We start from the raw sequence: 9,681 nt of genomic DNA on the forward strand, positions 1-9,681 counted from the left end.
GTTAAGGTTAATAACCCTTAACTGGCGACCTTTGGCTAATTAACGTCTGTCTTTGAGGTTAACTTTTGGCTTCAAGTGACAGGTTACGTGTAATCTTGGTTTGCAGGGCCGTAAAATTTACGTAAATTGAATAATACATGATCAACCAAGACCTCACACGTAACATTGGCGACCTTGCGTAGAATCTAAAGTACATTTTAGAGAAAGAATCTGGAGAAAAGGAAATTAAAATTACATTAATTCCAAAAATAAAAGTCAGATATCGAACTCCATTTCATTCTTCCAAACAAGGAACGAGGCATAATAATAAGCAGTAAAGAGAATAGTTATAATAACAAGTGTAGCGAGAATTAGCGTAGGAAAGGGGTGCGACTCGAGAGCAGAGAGTCATAATTTATAACGTCTAAGACAAGGGCATTTTACCGTGTTCGGACCGTGAGAGAAGTCGTTCAAGAAACGAATCCTAAGGCCGGGAAAAAGCGGAGCCTGTTTCATGTACACAAAGTAATTTAGAAATCGCGTCGGCAATTCCGATCGTTATTGTTTGCATATAGCGGGAATCATTCAAAAACCGTGTCAGTGAAGTAGCAAAACGAACGGAAGTAGTAATTTTATCATAAAATACATTTTCAGTAAAGTAAATTTGGTCCGTAGCAAATCACGCAAATCTATTCCATTGTTTGCCGAGGATGTTTCGGGTGAGAGAACGATAACAAAAGACACAAAGTTGTTGGTAATTTAGTTTTCCATCCGTAACGTAAAACACTATGCATGATTGGTATATTTAAAGTAAAATCTGGATACCTGCATTTGTTTCGTTCGTTGTTTGAATTTGTGCTAAAAGAAAATACCCGCCATAGCAGTTGTTTTGAAATTGTTCGAACTGTTTGTGAGAGAACGGCCATTTTGGGGTTTCCTTCGCAGGCCGAGGTTGTTTTGAAATTTAGGCCTAACGGGACCTTGGCCGCCATCTCAAAGACCTTGTTATTGTGACCTCTGCCCGAGCCACTCTTGGGGGGGCATTCTTTTTTTTTCCCCTTCGTAGCGAACCCACCTCGCAATATCTTAGCTAGGAAAAACCCAAAAGATAATTTAGGCAGGGAAAGTTAGGCCTTAGTTAGGAGTAATAACAAGTTCCTATACGAATACCTACTATAAAATCATATAAAGAAAATTTAAAATTTTACGATAAACTTTTGTGACGTCGGCTCCCGGGAAAATTAAGATAATAAAGTAATCCCTAAGGAAGCCAAGACGACGCATCTATATCATTTTATTAAGATCCATGCCATTGTGCATGTATAAAATCTTTGTTTACATGTTCTCAAGCAGCAAGAAATTCGCTGATTGAAAAATCTCTCTCTCTCTCTCTCTCTCTCTCTCGTCATTCAAGTAAGCATTCCTAACCTAAGTGTACGTGACCCTCTTCAAAGAAAGAACGGCCGACACTAGGCTAATTAATTCGAATACAATAAACCAATTAAAAGAAACACCTCTGTCCCACAATAGATGAGGACAAGTTAAGAGTAATTACAATACAGTGATAAACTGTCGGTCACGAGTGAGGCCTGCTATCCAGACCGAAGCCAACAGTAGTTTTCACCCTCTGAAAAAAAAGAAGGGGCCAGTACTGGGACCAGCCACTCACGAGGATCTTTAAGAAAAAAAAAAACCCAAATTCACTTTATTCCACAGTGCCAATAATTTGCCGCACTCATCACTTGAATAGCTTACTTCTCTATCTCTCTCTCTCTCTCTCTCTTTTACCTTCCCTTTCTCTCTCATTCGATTGTTGCACTCTGCAGGGGGTGTAGAGTGCCTTTCCTCCCATATAGCCTAGTTGGACTCCAGTAGAGGGTCCCTAGGAACACATTGGCACCATAAGTGCCACCAAGCAAGAATCCAGAAAAATAAATAAAACAAAACCAAAGGGAACACAGAAGAGAAAGTTCTTCTGGAACCTAACCTGCACCAGTGCCTAGGGATACTGAGTGCCACCAGTGTGACCTGTACACGGCACACCCAAACTACAGTGCCACCTTTTGAAAGGGTGCCACGTCATTGAAGAGACACTTCCTCGCTGCCCAAGTATGCCCAGTCGACCCGGTTAGACGCCCTTCCCCACCAGAACCATGGCAGCAGAGCATTATAAAACTTTCCTGGGGCTGGGGACGGCGGCAGGTCTCACCGGCTCGGAACTTACTACCTGGGTTAAGGAGCAAGTGGACGACTTGGCCAAGCGGGAGAAGGAAGAAAGACTCGAGCAGAGGAAGTATGAAGCCGAGCAAAGGCAATATGAAGAGGAAAGAGAAGAAAGAAGGAGACAGCATGAGTTAGCCTGCAAGGAAACTGAGTTAGCCCTAAAGGAGAAGGAGCTCGAGCTTGAGAGAGCGAAAATGGAGAATGCCGAAGCTATGGCTAGCCATCAAGCCTCCAGTCCTACACCTGCTGCATCAAACGCTCCAATTTCGAGCATCAATTCTCTAGTCCCCAAGTGGACTGAGGACGAGCCAGAAGCATGGCTGGAGGAGATCGAGGCTCTTTTTTCGATAACTACAGCACCACGGAGACGGAGAGAGCCTTAATACTAGCCAAGCATATGGAGGGAAAAGCCAAGGCAGCGCTTCGCTCACTGGAGAAGAGCCAGAGAGGCAACATGGCGGAAGTTCGTAGAGTCATTACAAAGGCCTACGAGATAACCCCAGAAAAATGGAGACAACGGTTCCGAGGTCTTGCCAAGGAAGTCGGCTGGTCTTGGACGGAATGGGCATGTCACAAAACCCAGTCCGGGACGCGCTGGTTCGACTCCTTGGCCTGCACGACGTTTGAGGATCTCTTCAATCGGACCATGCTAGAAGACCTTTTCCAATGTGTGCCAGGGCCCTTGCGGTATATCTTAACGATAAACAGCCCTCCACACTTATGGAAGCTTGTCGCATGGCTGATTCGTGGAAACTTTCAATCAGTCGCATAGCACCTCTCAGAAGCGAATCATCCCTCCGGCCTACCTCTCGAACTCCACTCGCCCGAAGAATGGACTGCCTAGCAAGACCCTGTGCAACTATTGCAAGAAGGGGGGCCACGCTGAAGCTGAGTGCCGATACAAACTCGGCACTAATAAGCAGCCTAACCCTACCAGCCAGGACTCCGCTCCCGATTCATCCGCTCAGCCCTCTCCTCCAACAGTTACTGCAGGCCACCGAGCCCATCCAAAAGGCCCGTGCAAATCCTGTGGGGCTGCTAGCCACTACAATGCTGGATCTCCGGCCTGTCCACATCATGTACCCACCACCAAATTTGTCAACCTAATCAGCACTTCATTCTCTGCGGCTGGTCCGCACTGATCCTTTACCCCGAGAGACTGGAAACCCAGTACATCTCGGTGGCCCCTCTTCAGAGCACTAGCCTGCCCATGACCCGTCCGGTCACAGTAGACACTGCGGCAGATATTAGCCTGATCGCCAGGGCCCAAGTGCCAGCCGGTGCCATGGTTGACGAAGAAACGCGGTGGGAAATGAAGTGGATAGAGGGCCACACCATCACCGTTCCTACTGTCCAACTCCAGGTTATGACACCTTGGGGCACGATACCCCACCGCCTCGGCGTGGTAGGTGGAATTCGGCCCGGAGTGGCCTTCTTGTTGGGTCGGGATCTTCTCTGCGGAAGCCCGTCACCACCGCCACTCCGCAGCCACGTTACCTCCTCCACGGCGGCCCCAGTTGTAACTCCCAAAAATGACAAACCTCCACCTTCCGCCCACCAAAGTGGTCCGCGGAAGGGGCATAAACCAAATTATTTCAGGCCTAGCCCTCTCCAATCGCGAAGGGCTGGCCCACCAAGAGGTCCTCCCCCTCCGCGAAGAGAGATTCAGGAGGAGCAGTACCGCTGCAGGACGTGCAAGCGGGCAGACCACTCCACAAATTGGGAGGGCTGCCCAAGCAAGCAACGCCCAGCGGACGCCCCCGAACAAAACTCACCGAGGGGCTACGATCTCCTGCTGGGGCAGGAATCTCTGCCGCAGCCAAACCCAAGTCGTCCGAGAGGTATTGCACCTCCGGACCCCTTGTCAGGCATGCCTGACCCTCAACTGCTGCCAGTGCCACTTGCGAGCACTGAGCAGTGCCAGACTCCGTCCGCCACGGACGTTGAGCTACCAATGGAAAAGGCCTCTATGCCGGGTCTAAATCATGAGGCGAATCCTCCTCCGGGAGATTTAGGGTTCCCCATGCAGTTGATCATCGCGACTGGAGAGCCTCCAGCACCCGAAGCTTCTTCTTCACAAAATTTGATTCCAGGGGATGAACCCCTGGAGGATCGAAATGGTACCCCTTCCTTGGAAGACCAGGAACTGGCATCCTCAGACGCAGAAGTCGAGATCGCTCTCGCTCCGGTTGTCGCAGCAGCCGGAGTAGGGAGTCCTCCCGCAGCTTTTGCAGTTGCCCCTGACTTCGCGCCCGCTAGCCCTTCTGGCCTGTCCCCGGAGTTGGTGCTCTCATCACCTGCTAGGCCAGCTACTGATAGGCCTTGGAGGAAACCGAAGAAGAAGAAGAAGAAGGGGCGGAAGAGAGCCCAGTAGTTGCCGAGCTATACGCTCATCCTGGCACTAGTGCCCTCTCGGCACAGTGCCCTAACATCTAAGAGTGATCCTGGCCCCTTGCCCAGAGAAGGTAGCCAGTGTGATCTCTTCCTTTTATTTGTACCTAGCCTAGGCCACCTTAAAGTACAGTACATCAATTTAGTAACCTTGTTCTTTCCACTTACCACCGAGCCGCAGTAATCATGTAAGTAGCCTAACTAATTTCAGTAATCTCAACTATTGTGAAACGAGCCACGATGCTCGTGACACGCATGGCCTAAGACCTCAGTGAGGCACCCATTTATCATATGAGGCAACCCTCATGAATTAACTAGTAAATTTTAATTGTATTAAACATAAACCATGTTGTAATTTAGTTAGAATATTAACTCTTATGTTGGTGCTACGGTCGGGTTAGGATAGGTTAGGCTAGGGAATATCATAGAACGTACCACTAGGCTAGGTCTAAAACACATCATGATTGTAGGAGGTAGCCTATAATAACCGTGAGCACCTTCTAGTACTATTAGAATTAGGTTAAGTAGTGATTATAGCTCATATCCTATCTAGGGTTAGGTAGTTCTGTAGCTCGGTAGGCTAACCAGGACTAATCTGCTCAGGGAAGGAGAGTAACCTACGAGAGGCGAACAGCTTGTTTAGTATAGACCTTCACGCCCGAAAAGGGAGTGAAGGCCCTCTTCAAGGGGGAGCTTTTACAAATATTACTGCTGTTCGCCCTCGTAACTTTTGATTGTAAAAATATCAGCCTGACTGAGACCGGGAAAAGACATTGTCTATATAGGTGCGTCTTCAGTTCAAAACCTTACCGTCCGTTGGAGAAGGATAGGTAGCATTTAGCCATTTTTCCCCTATAGGAAAATTCCCATATCAGCCTTAAAAATAGGTGGTCCTAAGGCCCTTTTTCCTTTCTACCTGTCTCATGGCGAATGTTTTGAAAACAAGAACGTGGACACCTGGTGGGACTGTTCTGACCTAGGCTCGGTCAGGGAACGACAGAGAGAACCAAGCTTTCGGAGAGATAACACGTCCAGTTGGACCTCTTCCCCCTTTCTTTGTCTATTATTCTATTAGTGAAGTGAAGAAACAATTGCAAGAACTCCACGTCGGTCGTTGATGCGCACAACGTTCGTCCTAAGGTAAAGTCGCTTTTGTTCAGAACTTCGCCCATTCTTTTATCCTTTGTTTTCTGTATTTCAAATTTCCTTTGTTCCCCTTCAGCCACCACTTACGGTATATGTGTTTCACGAAGTCTAGATTAAGTCAAATTATTTTATTGTTAGCTTCAACCCCATTATTCCAGTAAAATACCTAGGATTTAGGGTAAGCAAAATCAGGTTAAATCTCGATGCTTTTGTATGCCTCGCGTCCGAATGTTTGGGAGAACCGTTGCGTTTAAAATCAAATTCATCTCAAATATTCTTTGTTAAGGTTAATAACCCTTAACTGGCGACCTTTGGCTAATTAACGTCTGTCTTTGAGGTTAACTTTTGGCTTCAAGTGACAGGTTACGTGTAATCTTGGTTTGCAGGGCCGTAAAATTTACGTAAATTGAATAATACATGATCAACCAAGACTCCTCACACGTAACAATATATATAATATATATATAATATATATATAATATATATATATATATATATATATATATATATATATATATATATATATATATATATATATATATATATATATATATATGTATGTATGTATGTATGTATGTATGTATGTATGTATGTTGTAAGGAAGAACACCCATACAACCTTGTTTGCACTTACATGCCGAAGTTGCAGGCGTTGGTAGCTGACCGTGGAGAGCGACTCTTTCTCTCTCTCATTCTCGCACCCTCTCTCTCGATCCCTCTCTCTCTCACAATACCCTAAACTATTGTGTGGAAATTAAACCTAATCTTACCAAAAATAGTTTATTCTGTGAAGCTAACAGACAACAGGTTAGAAACATGGTAATTAGGAAAAGAAAAGGCTAAAAACCACAAAAGGAATGTAAATGATAAATTAATATCTCCCCAGCAAAACACCTTAGCTAACAGCAAAATCATGAATGGGATTCTTCCCCATTTCATTCACTTCCCCAATAAGTGTCCACGTAAACGCAAGTCCTTAAGTCATTGTTCCTTTAAGATGACCACTTCCCACTTGGCTATGTTACACGCATGTCTGTGCAGGTGCGTGTCCGCCCCAGCTAACCATGGTTCCAATGAAACATTCTGCCAAAGAAAGGAACCATCTCTATTAAAATCAAAGACCTTCAAGTTCATCAATACACAGCAACTCATCATATAAATGTTAGACAACAGTGAAGGAACACTTGGTAGAATAATCAAATCTGTACAGGTTAGCAATATTCTAAGTTCTACTCACTTTCCAGCGAATGTAAATCCCAATTCCCAGTGTGTCGAACACGTCCCTCCAATCTGGTTTATCACAAAGGAGAGAGCACACTTTCACAAGCCGCTTCGCACCGAGCATTTTCGTAACACACGAATGGATTCACGTTTCCGTTTAACATGCCCAGAAATCTGACTAGAACCGGACCCCCAGGCTTCTAGAACAATCCATGCTGACTCTACTTCCTGTTACACGTGGGCTATATCCAAGGTGCTCTCCAACCAGATGAACAATGCTGATTTTGCACCGAAAGTGCCCAGTTATGCTCGGGCAGTGCTGAATCCGAAAACACCCAAGCATCCGCTTCTTGCCCTGCTGGACCTCTGCGTTGCATGTCACGTAGTCGCAGTCATAAAACATTATATATATATATATATATATATATATATATATATATATATATATATATATATATATATATATATATATACATATATATATATATATATATATATATATATATATACATATACATATATATATATATATATATATATATATATATATATATATATATATATATATATATATATACACAAGAAGATTAAAATGCAGGAATACTCTTGATTGATTTTTTTATTATGTTTATTCCAAATGATTCATAATCCAAGATTCCATCATTAGGGTTTCTGGCATTAAATAAAAAAAAATTTAAAATAAAAATCACAGAATAAATACAAAAAGGCAAAGTGAGTACATAAAAAAAAAGACAATCGACTAAAAAGGGAAATTTACGCAAAGGACACTGAGGAACAGAGAAACACTGTGAAATGAATTAAAATTAATAGGACACAGAAGACAAGCAAAAAAATTAATAAAAAACTAAAGGGTTACAATCAAAAAAAAAAAAAATTAAGTATATGGAGCCAACCTGTCAGTATGACACAAACAGAGAAAATGATGCGTACGAAAGCAAAACATTAACTGCCGGTCAGAGTGTTCAAATTCGGAACGAGCTGTTTTATCATCAAAGACCGGTAGTTCCAGTTGACTCGAAGTTCGTCCAATTATATGGAAATTTGTTTTCAATGGGAGTTTTACAAACTTTCGTATGACTTCCAATGTTAGGGCGTTCGAGGTTCGAGATTTCACCCCTATACGATAACCCACCCCGTATGAGAATCTAGGAGGACATCACAGCACAAAGCTGATCCTTCAATTTAAAAGTAGAGCCAATCGTTAGGGGGTTGACAGGGACAAGTTTAACATTCAAAGCACCAAAATGTTTTTAAATAATACTGGTAAATTTTTGTTCTAAGATGGATTTCAGGACAGTATGGAAATGGGCGTAAAAGTGCAGTTTGGGCACCGTAAGGGTATTACCTTCAGTGAAAAACCTCCTGTTTAGCATTTTACTGAAGGTATTAAAATCTACATTTGAAGGAAAACAATTGAGTTTAAATTATTCTAGAAGAAAGGTTACTTCATCGTGAAAAGCTTTCCAACTACAAGTGAGGGAAAGGGCCCTGTGAAAGAGAGTAGCAACAGAATTAATCTTAAAATTATAGAAGCAATAGCTGTAAAAACTGGCATCTAATCTTGTAATTTTTTTTTTTTTTTTTTTTTAAATTCGCGGCAGTAAAATTACTGTTATATCTGGAGACCAGAACGCAAAGAAACGGCGGTCGATTGCCCTCTTCCTTTGGAAGTGCAAACCTGAGAGGGGTCTCAAGATGAAACTGGAACAAAACCCGACAGTTTTACTAAGGAGTAATAGTTAGAGAGGTGGGACAGCAAGATGGAAGAAAGGACGCAAAGTAAAAGGCTAAGAAAAGGGTACAGCTAGAGGCCGAGGGAATGCAAGCATCCTTTAGTAACGCCTACAGTGCACCGCGTGAGGTCCACTGATGGCACTACCCCAGTCCTCTCTGCGGGGTCACTTAGGAGAGGATGGCCGCAGAAAGTGATACCCCTCCGGGTTTCAGCAGTCAAATTTCAGATACCCAATCTATTGCTTAGGTCAACAGCAAGCTTCTTTTTCATTTTAATGGAATATGACGAGACCTTTCATCCTTATCCGGAAATGGAATCTCGACAATTCTGCTCTTGAGATGGGTATCATGTCCTCTTGATCACGAAGGCCTCTGTATGTACACACAAACACACACACACACAAGTTTTTATATATATATATATATATATATATATATATATATATATATATATATATATATATATATATAAATATAATAGGTTATAATGTTTATTTTCATATCAAGGCATATATATAACTAAAAACAACTCGAATTAAGACGAAAGCCCCATAATCCTTGTCTCCCGTTCCTAAGAACATTTGTATATATATATATATATATATCTCTATATATATATATATATATATATATATATATATATATATATATATATATATATATATATATATAGATATATAGAGAGAGAGAGAGAGATATATATATGTGTGTGTGTGTGTAAAATGGTAATGACCACAATGCCCTCTGAACGTCTCGATTTCTTCATACTTTTTGAATTCGCTTGTCAGTTTCCTAAATAAGCGCCAGAGGTTTAGAAAACTTTTTCCAGAGAATGCATTTGTTCCAATATCCCAGGTTATCACCACGGCATGCTGGTGTACTGCCCGCTCTGGTTTCTGGTGCAGAAAGCACAATCCAGCTCCTTTTCGGAAACAGCAGATTAAATATCAGCACTGTTAGTTTAATC

This window comes from Macrobrachium rosenbergii, chromosome 3 (genome assembly GCF_040412425.1).
Source record: "Macrobrachium rosenbergii isolate ZJJX-2024 chromosome 3, ASM4041242v1, whole genome shotgun sequence".
Lineage (NCBI taxonomy): Eukaryota > Metazoa > Arthropoda > Malacostraca > Decapoda > Palaemonidae > Macrobrachium > Macrobrachium rosenbergii.